Source organism: Dendrobates tinctorius, unplaced genomic scaffold, assembly GCF_039654945.1.
Source record: "Dendrobates tinctorius isolate UK_male_01 unplaced genomic scaffold, ASM3965494v1 ptg000134l, whole genome shotgun sequence".
Classification (NCBI taxonomy): domain Eukaryota; kingdom Metazoa; phylum Chordata; class Amphibia; order Anura; family Dendrobatidae; genus Dendrobates; species Dendrobates tinctorius.
Genome location: NW_027361802.1, coordinates 12,656,763 through 12,673,623, shown reverse-complemented (window position 1 = coordinate 12,673,623; position 16,861 = coordinate 12,656,763). Strand labels below are relative to the sequence as shown.

At 47.1% G+C, this 16,861-nt stretch overlaps 1 pseudogene; it reads right to left on the bottom strand.

The window, feature by feature from the left end:
• Positions 1 to 283: 283 nt before the first annotated feature.
• LOC141048333 (uncharacterized) overlaps positions 284 to 16,861 on the bottom strand; it is a 35,947-nt pseudogene continuing 19,369 nt past the window's right edge.

The window sequence follows — 16,861 nt, the reverse complement described above, 5'->3', positions numbered from 1 at the left end:
ACTGCAACAGTTCAAGGGGACTGTCCTCCTCCCATGTCTCTTTTTTGTCTTGTGTAACAGCAGCAGAAAGAAAACTTTTAAGCCTTTTTCTCTCAATGAGGAACTCTTCCTTACTAATATCATCGTGATCTTGATTTAGTTGACACTCATACTTCTCATCCAAAAGGTGTGATGGAGTAAGGAAGGCATATTTTTCAGCAAGAGCATGAAGCTGTTTAAATATTGTTGTGATCTCCTGGATCACTCTGTCCAACGAAAGGTACATTTCTCTCATCAACTCCATTTAATACGGCAATTCAGCATCTTGTGATTCTTCACCTGCCATCCTTTTCTTCTTTCTAGAGCGGCGATCCATATCTATTCCCAAATCTTCACAAATTTCTTTTGCATAAGCTACTGAATGCTTAACTAATTCCTCTCTGTTTTCAGTTAAAAATGCTTTTAATGCTCCAAGTTTTGTGTCACATTGTTGGATATTTAATCCTTTGGTCTGTAGGTAACAAGCAACACGCCAGCATCTGACCTGGTAAGGCTGGTTTCACACATGTGTTTTTTTGCGCTGGATTTTAGCGCTAAAAAACGCATGCGTTTTTTTCCCTATATTTTGCATGGGATGTGCTTATGTGCGCATACACATGTGTTTGTATGCGTTTTTCCACGCATGCGTTTTTTTGTGGTGTGCGCTCGGATGCACAAAATGCATCCTGTTGCATTTTTTGGGCATCCGACTTGCCTCAAAAAAATGCATGTGCTCGCAATGCGTTTTTTTTTTACAGCAAGACACCCATTATAAGTCTATGGGTGCGCATATGTGCGCATTGCCATGCTCATGTATGCGTTTTTTTGCGCATGCGTTTTATTGTTGACCATTAGTTAGACAATGGAATTTAGGGGTTTGGGTTATAGTTAGGGTTAGTTAAGGGGGTTTAGGGTTAGGGTTAGGGTTTGGATTAGGGTTAGTATGGTTTGGTTAAGGGTTAGGGTTTAGGGTTAGTTAGGGTTTAGGGTTAGGGTTAGGGTTAGTAAAGTCATGGTTTGGGTTAGTGTGAGGGGCCAACTAATGTTGGAAAAAAACGCAAACGCGGTAAGAACGCACTAAAAACGCATACAAACGCATAAAAACGCTGCGTTTTTTCATGCATGCTCATAAAAATGCTTGAAAAAAACGCAGCATTTGTATGCGTTTTTTCCATGCGTTTTTTTGCAGGAAAAACGCGCTGCAAAAAAAAGCAAGTGTGAAAGTAGCCTAACTCTATTTTCTTCTTCACCAGTTAAATGTTCTACAGCCTGTAAAATTTTGGAGTAATTTTTTTTTACTGCACTCACAGCATCTCCCCGTGTTTCTAATACACGCTTGACACTTTGACCAGTGACTGAAATCAGAACATCCCAGCGATGGGTGGAAGAAGAAAAAAATGTGAACAAACGCTCCACAGTTCCAAAAAATGTAACCAAACTCAGTGCAACAGAAGCTGCATGTACACCTGCCAAATTCAGAGAGTGATTTGTACATGCAACAAATTCAGCTTGTTTGTTTATTTCCTTGATGCGTCTCTGAACGCCAGTATGTTGACCAGCCATTGCAGCAGCATTATCATATGCTTGTCCTCTACAATTTTGGATGTCAATTCCATATTTTTCTAATTGTTGCAAAATCATAGTTGAAATACTCTCTGAAGTTTTACCTTTTATTTCAATGAAATCAACAAATGATTCCACAACCTTCACTTCATTTCCATTGATCATAACGTAGCGTAAAACTTGGCACATTTGATCCTTATGAGAAATATCAGGGGTGCTGTCAAATATCATAGAGAAATACTTTGCTAATTTTACTTGCTCCTCAACTTTGCTTCTTACTTTCCCCCCCAAAATTTCTATAAACTCATTCTGAATTGTAGGAGACAAATATGATGTAGCAAACTTTTTTCCCAACTTGATTCTTAGAATATGTTCACGTAGCACTGGATCATATTTCGCCAACAAATGAACTAATTCTAAAAAATTTCCCTTATTTCCAGTTGATTCAGGTTCGTAATCAGTCTCATGATGAATTACTTCTCTGTGACCCCGTAAAGCCAAATTTTGTTTAGCTAGGAATCTAATGATATCCAACAATCTCGAAAGTATCTCCCTCCACTTCGTCACATTATTTTCTACTTCTTCCTGTACTTTTTTATCAATTGTTACGCCACGTTGGAGTCTAATTTCCAACTCCTTCCAGTTTGTGAAACATTCTACATGGGCCACACTAGATTCATGGTTGTATACTTTAGGATTAAGTTTCCATCATGTGTTGAATCCATTCACTTGTTTCTGCATCTGCAAATAGTCTGCAACAAAAGCAGTAAAGGGCTTTTTTGGAAGGAGAGTACAGCAACCATGACCTCAACATTTTTTCATTATTTGGCAGAGTTTTAAAAAACCAGTTGCGTTTAAGTTTTCTGTTTTGTCCTTTGATTGATACACCCTCACTAACCACTTCAGCAAAGTCTGAGTCTAGATGCTGAACCACTGATGCACCTTGATGTACCAGTATGATCCTTGTATCATTATTAATTTTACTTGGCCAAAGACCAACATCTTTTAAGTCAATAGCAGGAATATCTTGATCATCACACTCCAAATTGCTTCTTGAAGTTGAAGGAGCACTTGTGTCAATGTTTTGGTCATCACACTCCTCATTGGTTCTTGAAGTTGAAGGAGCACTTTTGTCATTGTTTTGGTCATCACACTCCTCATTGGTTCCTGAAGTTGAAGGAGCACTTGGGTCAATGTTTTGGTCATCACACTCCTCATTGGTTCCTGAAGTTGAAGGAGCTCTTGGGTCAATGTTTTGGTCATCACACTCCTCATTGGTTCCTGAAGTTGAAGGAGCACTTGTGTCTAATGCTGTGAATTTAGGAATCTCCTCAGCAACAGGAGTAGTGGTATCGCGGGTGAGATATTTTAGTAGTGCACCTTCATTTTTTTTCAATTCTTCCTCCTTAGCCTTTTTCTTTTTTCTAAACATTGCACCACTTTCTTTTCTTCGCTTCATTTTATCTAAGCCTAACAAAATAACAAAAAAACAAAGTAAGGTCAGACCGGGGCCCGGGCAGTGCCAGTGCCCAGGCCACCAAGATGGCACTCCTGCAGCCGGCAAGAGAGCGGGACTGGTTGCAGACACTGACTCCAGCATTCCCAGAATGACATCACTTTCTGCCTACGTCTGGGTGCTGCTACACATAGTCCAGCCCTAGCCCTCCCACCAAATGACCTATCGGCCCGGCAGCGGAGTACTTGGTAAAGCCTGTACGCTGTAAAGGAGTTGGAGCCTGCCACTCGCATTTCTGAATGAATGCGCTGTGTCAGACCACGTCGTGGCTTTAGCCGCATCTGACACACGGCAAACCGGAAGTAACCCGGCTTGCCGTTTGCCGGAGCAGACAGGATGGAGACTGATCCTGTCTGCTGGGAATAACCCTTTAATCTCTGTGTACAGAAACCTATGCATTTTTTATAGCCTAAAATGTACACCAAAATAACAGCGTGAACCCAGCCTTTGTGACTTTTCTATGTCCCTTGTACCTTATAAATCCCTATAAAGAAATCTTTCAGAGAAGGACAATTACAGAATTTCAGAACTGTACAAGAATACCAGAAAGTAAAGGTCTGCTTCCTGCACGGTGCACCCCCTAAACACACACCAAGAATTACACAGCGCTGCTGGTTAGCCTTACAGATAGTAAGAGTAGAGTGAACATGTGGAGTATTCTCTTTTTTAGTCACTGTGTCACCCTCTGCATTATTTGCACACTTTTTACCTGCAACTCTAGAACTCACTAGTTAGGAAGAAGGAGCCGAACTGGAGCCGAACTGCCAACTGCCGCCCGCCTTACACACTCTGCCGTCGCGTCGTTCGGACCGCCCACTTCCCCGCAAGCTCCTTCATACCGCCAGAGCGGAGCGGCGGGGCCGCCTGTCACAGGACGCTTACGAGCTGTCTGCCCAGGAGCCGGATTGTAGTTGGAGCGTGAGTGCGGAACGCAGCGGACGGCTTCCTACATCTCCCCGCTAGGCGCCCCTGCTAGCGGGACTAACTTTAATTAAATAGAAAAAAAAATTTGCTGCACCACCGGCGGCCCACCCCCCGCACTGTGCCGCCCGGGGCGGCCCGCCCCCCCCCGCACCCCCCTTCCTACGCCGCTGAGTCTGCTGTGAAAGTTTTACATGGAAGAAACCTTGCTGATGCAATAGATTGTGTCTTGCAGTAAACTACCTCTGTGCTCAGACTTGCCATGGTGTATGACATGTGAAATAAAAGAAGAACAAAAAGACTTAGACATTATGATATGGCCCCCACAGAGTTCTGATGTCAAAATCACAGAGTCTGTCTGGGATTACATGAAGATACAAAAGGATTTGCACAAGCATACATCCACAGAAGATCTGTGGTTAGTTCTACAAGATGTTTGGAGCAACTCCTTGCCGCATTCATTTACAAACTGTGGCCAAGTTTACTTAGTAGAATTGATGCTATTTTAAGGCAAATGGTACAAAGGATGGTCACACCAAATTCAGAATTGATTTAGATTTCTCTTTTCTTCAGTCACTGTGCATTTTGTTAAATGATAAAAAATTCTACTTTTGAAAATCTTCATACATTGCTCCATGTTTTCCATCTACACCTGCGTAAAACGCTGTACTGTATGTCTAAAATATCTTTGGCTACAAGGTTCTGTATAAGTTCTTAAAGGGGATGTACCTAACCTATATATTGAAGACCTTTCCATGGAGTAGGTTATCAACATGAAATTGGAGGGGGTCCAACACTCAGAACTATCACAAATCAGCTGATATCTGCTGTGGAAGTGTCTGGTTGTAAGTAATATATGTAATGGAACACTGCAGCTCCAATAATTGTTCAGTTGCAACTGCTGAGTAATGCTGTTTATCTCCAACTCCTATTTATAGGTCACCAGTATGTAAGTCCCAGACAACCATCTTTAAGTTGTTCAGATGTGTGTTATGTAACAATGGGCAGCATTGTGGCTCAGTCGTCAGCACTGTTGCTTTGCAACCTTGGGGTCTTGGGTTCAAATCCCATCAAGAAGAGCACACTAGAAATAAAAAGAAACTGACAAGAAAAGTTGAATGGGAGACAGTGATGGGCAAAAATAGACAAAATGTATATGAAAATGAATAATAAAATAAATTATAAAATAAGATAAATGTGTAAGGAAAAGTTAATGGAATACGAATCCAAAGAACACAGCCCCAGTAGGAAACATGTTCAAAGTCAGCTGGATTCTCTAGGATTGGAATGGAGGCTGGTAGCTCCAAGACTGAATGTGCACAAAATAAAATAAAAGAGAATGAGATAGATCAAACGTCCTATGAATAAATGTAATGGAGCAATTAGCATGTTCTTCATTGAATCTCTACCTTGCTTTGAGAGTAATAAATAGGAAAAGTCCATAGATGACTGTCAGACTGAAAGCAAGTTCATTGAGCTGAGTTGCGAAAGCATTCTCCTGCTCTTGCTTGTGTGGTTCTGCCCCAATGAGCGCTCTGCTCCAGCCAGTAGTGATGCAGGATCCTCATGAAGCTTGCATGTGACTACGGAAAGCCGAAGAAGCCAAAGAAGCAGACGCATTTCAGTGGTTAGCATTGTTGCTTTGCAGCGCTGGGGTCCTGGGTTCATATCCCACCAAGGACAACACCTGCAAAAATTATGGCCCTGCACCCGATTCTGGTACTGCCCCCAGTTCTGTTCCCTCACCTGCACCTGCTTTCCACGCTGCCCCTGTACTTCAGTGAGGTCTCTGCCTGGACCCTCGTGCTCTGTCAGTCTCTCGGTGTTGTGGATTATTGTGATGAACGGGCGGACCCTGTGCCACCAATAGGTCACAATCCCACCACCGACACGGGTTTGTCAGCGGACGGAGGGACGTGAAGCACTGCTGGCACACGGCTATCACAGGCACAGTGGGGCTTCTCTTAGTTATCCCACCACTGGCACCATGTGATAAAAACACAGCACGCTAATCTTGCACTACCAATTTATCGCAGGGGGGTATTTTGGTTGCCCCACCACTGCTAACAACCTTCCAAGAACTGCGGGGATTTATATATATCCCACTTTCTCAGTTCCACTTTGGAACTCGCAGCTCTCCGGCACCCCCCTTACCCTCAGGTCAGTCAGGGAACTGCACGTAGGAGAATTAGTCGCCAGACGGGCTGCTTGTTGTGCACGGGCAATTAGACTACTGCAGTAAGGGAATTATCAATGCTGTGGCCTCAACCATTCATTCAGCAATATAAGACCCTTCTGTACTGCCAGCTAGCATTGCCAGCCGCACACACCACGCTGCCACCAGCTCCTGGTTTCTCCACTTAAGTTATAGACTTAATGGAGGGGTTCGAAGCCAACCCGAACAGTAGCGTAATTATCTAAAAAAGGCGCATAGTTCGCTTCCTAGAGCATGAAGGCAGACTAAATAATTTTATCATTTATTCCCCAAAAAAGTCGGGCAGTGGTTACAAATATAAAAGGTTGTTACAAAGTTGAGACATTAAATATGTACAAATACAAATATAAAACAAAGTGGATGAAAGAACAGAAAGTAACACTCACATGTGCGTAGTTGGTATTAGGCAGACCATGTGGCTGGGGAGGGGCGCTTAACCAAACGTCCCCACTCATCGGCACGTCTCTCTGGCAGGAGGACTCCAGCGGAACCGACTGGAATTTGGTAGGGAACCTATAGCCTAGGGTATGTGACCTCACAAAATGGGCGGTCTGGTGAGGTCCAACCCCCCTTCTATCTCAGTTATAACTTAACTAAAAAAGGTTATGATAACCATATCTTAATGGGGGAAGCTAGTATGAACTCACCAAGGGTATCATGTTTCCCAGTGTATCGAACCCAACAAGAAAACATCAAGAATGCACTAGATAGGACACATCATTTGGGAGCAATCCATATCTCAATTTCTGGAGGTCCAAGAATCGTGAAACTTAGGGGTTTAGAAAGCTGGCTTGGTGCCCTTCGCAGAAATGTGAGTTTCATATCTCTGTCACAAGCGAAGTGCGCGCTGGAGCTTCTTTTATTATTTATTATTTTTTTATTTAAGCACAGAGCTGATAAGGAGAGGGGGAAGAGGGAGGGTTGCAGCTACATGACAGGCTGGTCTCTTCAGTGTGTAGCAATGGGAGATTTCTAGAAGGTTCTAGAAATATCATACTTTACTTTAACATACAGATCTTACAGACATTTTACATTACACCGCCCCTTTTAGAGAGCGCTACGAAGGCATTACCTGTCGGTAATCGGCCATGCGCACCTCAGCGGGTTCACCCCAGTGGGACAACCCATCAGCATTTCCATGTTCGCTGCCCTTTTTGGGTTGTACTGTAAAGTCGTACTGTTGAAGGGCAAGGCTCCAGTGGAGCAACCTTCCATTGGTTCCGGATACTGTGTGCAACCAGCTCAGAGGGTTGTGGTCGGTTACTACTGTGAAGGTGTGCCCGTACAGGTAGGGCTGCAAACATTGCAGTGCCCACACCATGGCCAGACACTCCTTCTTGATGGTCGAGTATGCCACTTCCCTTGGCAAAAGTTTCTGGCTCAGGTACAACATGGGGTGCTCCTGGTTCCACGAGTCGACCTGGCTGAGCACAGCACCAAGGCCAAACTCGCTGGCGTCGGTCTGTACCAGAAATGGGCGACTGCTGTCGACTGCTCTCAACACTGGAGAGCTGCACAGGACTGCTTTCAAAGCTTGGAAAGCCGCCTCAGTCATCTGTCCAGTTGACTGTTTGGGGTAGCCTCTGCTTGGTGAGGTCAGTCAAGGGTTTTGCAAGGGCGCTATAGACCTGCACGAACCGCCTATAGTACCCTGCAGTGCCCAAGAAGGACTTCACCTGTTTCTTGGTCCTGGGGGTGGGCCAGGACGCGATTGTGTCCACCTTTTCTGGCTCCGTACTCATGGAACCCCCGCCTACCCGGTGCCCCAGGTAGTGGACCTCGCTCATGCCCATCTGGCACTTTCCCAGCTTGATAGTCAGGCCTGCCTGGTGAAGACGCTTGAGCACCTCCAGGAGGTGCTGAAGGTGTTCCTCCCAGGTGGAACTGAAGATGACGATGTCGTCTAAGTACGCCACCACGTACTCCTCCAGTCCTCAAATCAGGTGGTTGACCATCTGCTGGAAAGTGGTAGGGGCATTTTTCATGCCAAAGGACATGACTGTGGACTCGTACAGTCCAAAGGGGGTGATAAAGGTGGATTTCTCCTGCGCCTCAGGACTCAGGGGAATCTGCCAGTATCCCCGACTCAAATCCATGATGGATATGTACCTTGCTTTTGCCAACCGCTCAAGCAGATCCTCGATGTGCGGCATCGGGTGGGCATCAGAGGATGTGATAGCGTTGAGCCCCCTGTAGTCCACACAGAACCGGGTGGTTCGATCCTTTTTAGGCACGAGGACTACAGGTGAGGCCCACGCACTTTTTGACCGTCGAATCACCCCCAGCCTTAACATCTCATCGATCTCTTGGCACATGACCTGTTGCACCTCCTCAGAGATCCGATAAGGTGTTCGTCGTAGTGGGGCGTGATTCCCGGTGTCCACCTCATGAACCGCTAACTCCGTCCTCCCAGGTCGGTTAGTGAACATGGCCCGGAAGGGTTCCAGGGTGGCCACCAACTGCGACCGCTGGGATACGGTTAACAAACCTCTTATCTCCATGTCCTCAATGGACCCATTGGCCTTGGCTTGGGCCAGCATGTCCAGTAGGGGATCTTCCTCCCCATCCTTGGGCAGGTTGCAGACCGGTAGGACGCAAGCTTCACATTCGTGGTGCGCCTTCAGCATATTGACGTGAAAGGCCTTGCGCCTACCCCGAGCATGGTCAAGCGTGACCACGTAGGTGACCGGGTTGAGCAGTTGGTGGGCAACGTATGGGCCTTCCCTGGCTGCCTGAAGCTTATCCGTTGGTACGGGGACCAGCACCCACACCTTTTGACCCACCAGGTAGGTCCGCTCCCGGGCATTCTGGTCGTACCAGTGCTTCTGGTCAGCCTGAGCCTGCGTCATGTTGCGTCAAGGTCTGCATCTTGTCACGGAAGCGCATGACATAATCCACGATGGACACCTCTGTGGGGTTTGGCTCATCTTCCCAGGATTCTCTTATCAACCCAAGGGGTCCCCGGACTCACCTGCCATACAGGAGCTCGAAGGGGGAGAACCCGGTCGAGGCCTGCGGAACTTCTCTGTAATCAAACAGCAGGTGTGGGAGGTACCGCTCCCAGTCGCGCCCTTGGGTCTCAACCAGCATGCGGAGCATCTGATTGAGGGTACCGTTGAAGCGTTCACACAAACCATTAGTCTGTGGGTGATACGCACTCGATACCAGGTGCTTCACCTGAATTCTCTTACAGAGAGCCTCCATTAGACGAGACATGAATTGGGTCCCTTGATCGGTAAGCATCTCCCTGGGAAATCCTACCCTTGAAAAGATGGTCACCAATGTGTCAGCCACCTTATCTGCCCTGGTGAAGACAGAGCTACTGCCTCTGGGTAACAGGTAGCGTAGTCTACCACGGTGAGAATGCATCGCTTTCCAGAGCTGCTGGGGACAGCCAGCGGGCCTACAATGTCCACTGCGATTCTCTAGAAAGGCTCCTCTATCACCGGCAAAGGAATAAGGGGAGCCTTAAGAATAGGCCCTGCCTTACCCACCTTTTGACAGGTGTCACAGGAGCGGCAGTATTGTGTTACATCTGTCCCCATCTTGAGCTAATAGAAGTGTTGAGACAGCCGTGCCTTTGTTTTGCTGATCCCCAAGTGTCCAGCGAGTGGAATCTCATGGGCAATCCACTACAACTCAGTTCTAAACTGTAAGGGGATGACTAGCTGTCTTTCCCTCAACCACTCCTTTTGGGGATCTCCGGGTACTGTCTCCTGGTACAACCTTCCTCGTTCCCAGAACACTCTCTCCTTATCAGATTTGGAGGTGGGCGTCTCGGCGAGATCTCTCATTTTCTCCAGACTCGCATCTGAGTGCAGAGCAGCCTGGAACTCCTTGCTGGAGGCTGCCAGAAGTGACGTCAGGATTCCTTCCGTACTGGGACCCTCTGGAACCGGATCTGGGGTCACCTCTGGTTCAGTCTCTCCTGTAGCAGAAGAGGGTCCAGAAGACAGGGCGCTACCTGCGATCTGGGCACTCTGACTGCGTGTGACAGCTGCTATGTATGCTGTCTCCCTGGGGATTTCTACAGACCCACCAGTCGGCGCTGCTTTGGGCCCTACCTCCCCATCCACCCCCAACACTCCAGGAGCAGTGCTAGTTTTGGGCCAGTTACCTTCCTCGGTGGCACTGGTCAGTTGCATGGCATTACCTTCCTCATGGTCCCCATGCACTTCCCCATTTCCTTGAGCACTGTTGCTTGCTCCTGCCAGGGGTTCCTCAGCCGTCTCACTCCGCAGAGTGACGGGGCTGAGCATTTCGGTACCTGTGGACACGTCTACCGTTTCAAAGAAATGGTTAACAGGTTCAGTCGGCACAGATACATCATCATCATCATTATCATCATTCCTGGGAAAAGAAGGGTTATCAGATTGCTTTGGTACATTCACATCACCATCAGCATCATTCCTGGGGAAAGAATGGTTGTTAGTTGCATCATTACTCATCAAGGCTTTAGCAGGTAACACATTCAGTTTCCCATCATCGTCATCAACATCAGGGTTACCGTTACCCTTATTATCAGATTGGGGAAGGGTGTCAGGGACATAGTATGCAACCATCCTCCCCAAGTCAGTCTCCAATAACACATCAGTGGGCAGGTTTTCAGACACTCCCATTTCCCTCACCCCGCTCCCAGCACCCCAATCAAGAAATACCCGGGCCACTGGCAAGGGACAGCGAGTACCCCCGATCCCGGTGACAGTCAGGGTTTTCCCCTCAACAAACTCTTCAGGGGCCACCAGTCCAGGACGGATGAGGGTTCGTTCAGCCCCGGTGTCCTTGAGGCCTGTAGCAAGACGGGCCCCCACCTGGACAGGTTGAACGTTGTCATCAATCCTCCCAACTACACCTCCCACCAAAAGAACAGAGGCGTTAGGCCCAGAGGCCTTGGCTGGGGTGTTCTTCGGCTTTTCCGCACAGGTGTAACTGAGGTGACCAGGCCACTTGCAGTGGAAACACAGGCGACTGTCAGTAGTAGGCCTGGTGTTGGCAACAGGGACAGGGCCTCCGGAGAGACGGCAAGCTGGGGCACTGGGGTTGGTTGCAGGATTACCCCCTCTCCAGCTGGTGGTGACTGGCCTACACGTCTCTGGCTTCCGGTTGGCCTTGTAGTTGTCGGCGATCTGCGCCGCTTTGTCCGCGTTCGTTGTTTCGCGGTCCAGGATGAACTGTCGGACCTCAGCTGGACAAAGATGCAGGAACTTGTCTTTGATCATCAGGTCCCGTAGCTGCTCAAAGGAATCAACGGACAGTCCATGGATCCACTGGTCAAAGTGCATCCTGAGTCCTTACACCACATCACTATAGCTATCGTGTGGGCCACGTTGGAGGTTCTGGAACTTCTTTCGGTATACCTCAGGTGTCAGTCGATATTTGGCGATCAGAGCCTGCTTGATGGCATCATAGTCGTCTTCATCTTCTGACGACAGAGAAGCAAACGCCTCCAGAGCTTTTAGCCCTGGGGTCAAGTAAATGGCCCATTGGGCCTTATCCAGCTGGTACTGCCGGCAGGTTTTCTCAAAGACTCGCAGAAACGTGTCCAAGTCCCCGTCCTTTTCCATCACGGGAAAATGCTCTGGCCGGGGTATAGGAGTCTGGATGCTGCTGGGCTCACTGCTTGGGCTGTGGGGGCATTCCCCCCGGTGGAGCACCTCCAGTTCATGGGCCCTCTGCGCCTCGCGCTCGGCTCGCTGCTCCACTCTCTCCGCCTCTGCTCGGTGCTCCGCTCTCTCCGCCTCCCGCTTGGCTCGCTGCTCCGCTCTCTCCCGAGCTTGCTGGATTAGTGTCATACGTCCCTCGTGGTCTTCGGCAGGGAGTGCGTCCAAGGCCGCTTGCAGGTAGGGGTCCAGTGTGCTCTGGTTGAATGTGGGGCCAGCACTCAGGAGTGGAGCCTCTGCTGCAGCCCCATTGTCACTTGGGCCAACTTCTGCGCCCGCTGGACTCTGGGTGTTGTCCAGCTGCACCAGAGCTGCAATCAATTGATCTCTGGTTTTGCTTGTGGCGTCAATGCCTCAGTATGTGCATACTGCAGCAAGGTTTTCCTTTTTCTGCTGTCTGTACCAGGGTTCTCCTTTTTCCGCCATGGTTGCCAAATAAAAGATAGAAAAGAAAAACGAAGAAAAGGGAGGGAATACTTGTATGTACACAAAAATGTCTCAGGACTAGTAACCACTGAGTCTGTTCTCCAAAACCTATGATGCAGGATTCCCGCAGGAACCGTGCAGGTCTTTAGTGAGAGGAATGATTGCTCAAACCAAATCACTAATGCTCTAGGATTATCCCACCGCTCTGCCACCAATATGTGATGAACGGGCGGACCGCTGTCGCCAAATTGCAAAGGACAGCGGACCCTGTGCCACCAATAGGTCACGATCCCACCACTGACACGGGTTTGTCAGTGGACGGAGAGACGTGACGCACTGCCGGCACACGGCTATCACAGGCACAGTGGGGGCTTATCTTAGTTATCCCACCACTGGCACCATGTGACAAAAACACAGCAAGCTAATCTTGCTCTACCAACTTATCGCAGGGGGGTATTTTGGTTGCCCCACCACTGCTAACAACCTTCCAAGAACTGCGGGGATTTATGTATATCCCACTTTCTCAGTTCCACTTTGGAACTCGCAGCTCTCAGGCACCCCCCTTACCCTCAGGTCAGTCAGGGAACTGCACCTAGGAGAATTAGTCGCCGGATGGGCTGCTTGTTGTGCACGGGCAATTAGACTACTGCAGTAAGGGAATTATCAATGCTGTGGCCTCAACCACTCGTTCAGTAATATAAGACCCTTCTGTACTGCCAGCTAGCCTCGCCAGCCGCGCACACCACGCTGCCACCAGCTCCTGGTTTCTCCACTTAAGTTATAGACTTAATGGAGGGGTTCGAAGCCAACTCAAACAGTAGCATAATTATCTAAAAAAGGCGTATAGTTCGTTTCCTAGAGCATGAAGGTAGACTAAATAATTTTATCATTTATTCCCCAAAAAAGTTGGGAAGTGGTTACAAGTATAAAATGTTGTTACAAAGTTGAGACATTAAATATGCACAAATACAAATATAAAACAAAGTGGATGAAAGAACAGAAAGTAACACTCACATGTGCGTAGTTGGTATTAGGCGGACCATGTGGCTGGGGGAGGGGCGCTTAACCAAACGTCCCCACTCATCGGCACGTCTCTCTGGCAGGAGGACTCCAGCAGAACCGACTGGAATTTAGTATGGAATACCTATGGCCTAGGGTCTGTGACTTCACGAAATGGGCGGTCTGGTGAGGTCCAACCCCCCTTCTCTCTCAGTTATAACTTAACTAAAAAAGGTTATGATAACCATATCTTAATGGGGGAAGCTCGTATGAACTCACCAAGGGTATCATGTTTCCCAGTGTAACGAACCCAACAAGAAAACATCAAGAATGCACTAGATAGTACACTCCATTTGGGAGCAATCCATATCTCAATTTCTGGAGGTCTGAGAATCGTGAAACTTAGGGATTCAGAAAGCTGGCTTTGTGCCCTTCTCAGAAATGTGAGTTTCATATCTCTGTCACAAGCGAAGTGTGCACTGGAGCTTCTTTTAATATTTCCTATACCTGTAGGCAAGCCGCATTTTTCAGAACAAAGAAATGCTTTCCCTTGCAGGGGGGAAGGCTGTGAGAGGAAATGGACGGTTTCAGGTTACCAGCACGCACAGAACTGATAAGGAGAGGGGGAAGAGGGGGGTTACAGGCTGGTCTCCTCAATGCGTAGCAATGGGAGATTTCTAGAAGGTTCTAGAAATATCATAATTTCCTTTAACATACAGATCTTACAGACATTTTACATTACAATTATGATGGCGCTATATAAGTAGTGCATAATAAATAAATAATAAGGTGGCTGTCTGCAGTCAAATGAGTCAAAAGCCACCTGTTTACCCCCTCATACAAAGGATCAGTCTAAAACTGTCTCTGTAATGCTTTGCCATCTGTATACTTCACTATGTGAAATTATTGTGGCATATTGCTATACACGACAAAACATGCGAGCACTATCATTCGGGACATATACTGATTTAAGAAATGCATTTGTGTGCGCCTTTGTCCTTTCTTGCCACCTTTTCTTATGACACATTAAAGGGAATCTGTCACCCCCGGGACTTATATGACCTATATATATATATATGCATACAGGTAATAGAAATGTTACACTAGTCCTACCTGTATGCCTCATATTAGCGGTCTTGTGGAGAAATGTTATATTCTGTCTTTATGTTAATGATTTTTTCCAGGCTCCAGGTCATGCGGTGCGTGGAAGAAATCCCTGCCTCCTGTCTTCATTGTAATATTATCCCCTCCCACGAGTGACAGTTATGGCCCCAGAATCCTGTGCCTGCACCCTGCACCCCCTCAGAAATACATACCTCATCCTCCCTTCTATGGGCACTGTATTCAGGGATCTTCTGCGCAGATGCCGGCGACTTCTGCTCCAGTAACCTCCGACGTGCGTGCCGATAAGGTGCTCTCCCTCCATGCACAGTCATCATCATGTAAACATGGTTTCTAGCCATGACTATGCCGGGAGGAAGTGGGAAGAGCATATGATTGGCGTGCACACCTGAGGTCACAGTGACTAGCTGGCGCATGCGCAGAAGATCGCTGAATACAGTGCCCCCAGAAGGGAGGATGAAGTTTATATTTCTGAGGGAATGCAGGGCACAGATGCAGGATTTTGAGGCTAGAACTGATGTGCATGGTAGAAGAGTAGTATTGTAAAGAGGAGAGGAGGCAGGGATTTCAAGTATGCTACATAATATAAGAAAATAATATAACATTTCTCAACAGCAAGACCATTAATATGGGGCATACAGTTAGGACTAGTGTAACATTTCGACTACCTGTATGCCAATATTAATAGGTCATATACGTCCCGGAGGGTGATAGATTCCCTTTAAGTGCTTTGAGTCAATGAGCACTGAAAAATCTTGAAAAGTGTCATGAAAATACAATTTGGGAAAAGATTTGAGATTCACCGGCTTTTCTTTCTTCTTTTTCCATTCATTGGGTTGCTGGTCAATATTTCCATTTTGCAGTGAGAATAATAGCTGATATAACCTTCAGAAACAAAAGCATATGTTCAATAATTCATTTTAATGTGAAATATTTCCGCTTTCACAGTCAATCATTGTGAGATACTCCTGCTGTGAGTCTTCTCGATTAATAATAATACATTTTATTTCTATAGCGCTGACATATTCCGCCGCACTTCACATTTCAAAGGGGACTTGTACAGACATTAGACAATACAGCATAACAATAATCACATAGATCATAACAGATACCAAGAGGAATGAGGGCCCTGCTCGCCAGCTTACAATCTATGAGGAAAAAAAAAGGGAGACACGAAAGGTGGGTGGTAATAGTTGCCCTGATTGTATGGACCAGCCATAATGTTAAATGTGTAACAGTACAGACACAGAGGGCTAATGGATGTATAAAGCATGTGGGAACATGATGCGGGGAACCTGGTTATGGTAAAAACTTTTGGCTGTGCCACACAGGGATAGATTATGCTAATGTGTTGAGGTGGTATGCCAGTCTGAATAAATGAGTTTTCAGGGCACGCTTAAAATTGTGGGGATTGGGGACTAATTGTATTGACCTGGGAAGTGCATTCCAAAGAATTGATGCAGCATGTGTGTAGTCTTGGAGACGGGAGTGGGAGGTTCTGATTATTGTGGATGCTAACCTCCGGTCATCAGGAGAATGGCGGGCGTGGGAAGGATGGTATACTGAAACAAGGGAGGAGATGTAGGGTGGTGCTGAGCCATGGAGAGCTTTGTAGGTGAGGGTAATAAGTTTGTACTGGATTCTGGAGTGGATGGGTAGCTAGTGTAATGACTGGCACAAGGTAGAGGCATCGGTGTAACGATTGGCGAGGAATATGATCCTGGCAGCAACATTCAAGACAGATTGGAGGGAGGAGAGTTTGGTAAGAGGGAGACCGATTAGAAGAGAGTTACAATAGTCGAGATGAGAATGAATAAGAGAAACAGTAAGAGTTTTTGCGGAGTCAAAAGTAAGAAAAGGTCGAATTCTAGAAATTTTTTTGAGGTGCAGACAAGAGCGAGCCAGTGATCGCATGTGGCAGACAAAGGAAAGCTTGGAGTCAAGTATGACCACAAGACAACGGACATGTTGCTGGGGAGTAATAGTGGAACCACTCACGGAAATGGCAATGTCGGGTATAGGTAGATTAGTAGCGGGAGAAAACACAAGGAGTTCAGTCTTTGACAGGTTCAGTTTCAGATATAGTGAGGACATGATGTTAGACACAGCGTTTAGACAATCGCTGGTGTTTTCTAGAAAGGCAGGCGTGATGTCAGGAGAAGAAGCGTATAATTGGGTGTCATCAGCATAGAGATGGTACTGGAAACCAAATCTACTGATTGTTTGACCAATAGGGGCAGTGTACAAAGAGAAGAGGAGGGGGCCTAGGACTGATCCTTGAGGAACCCCAACAGTAAGGGGAAGATGAGAGGAGGAGGAGCCAGCAAAAGATACAGTAAAGGAGCGGTCAGAGAGATAGGAGGAGAACCAGGAGAGAACGGTGTCCTTGAGGCCAATGGAACGGAGCATAGTAAGGAGGAG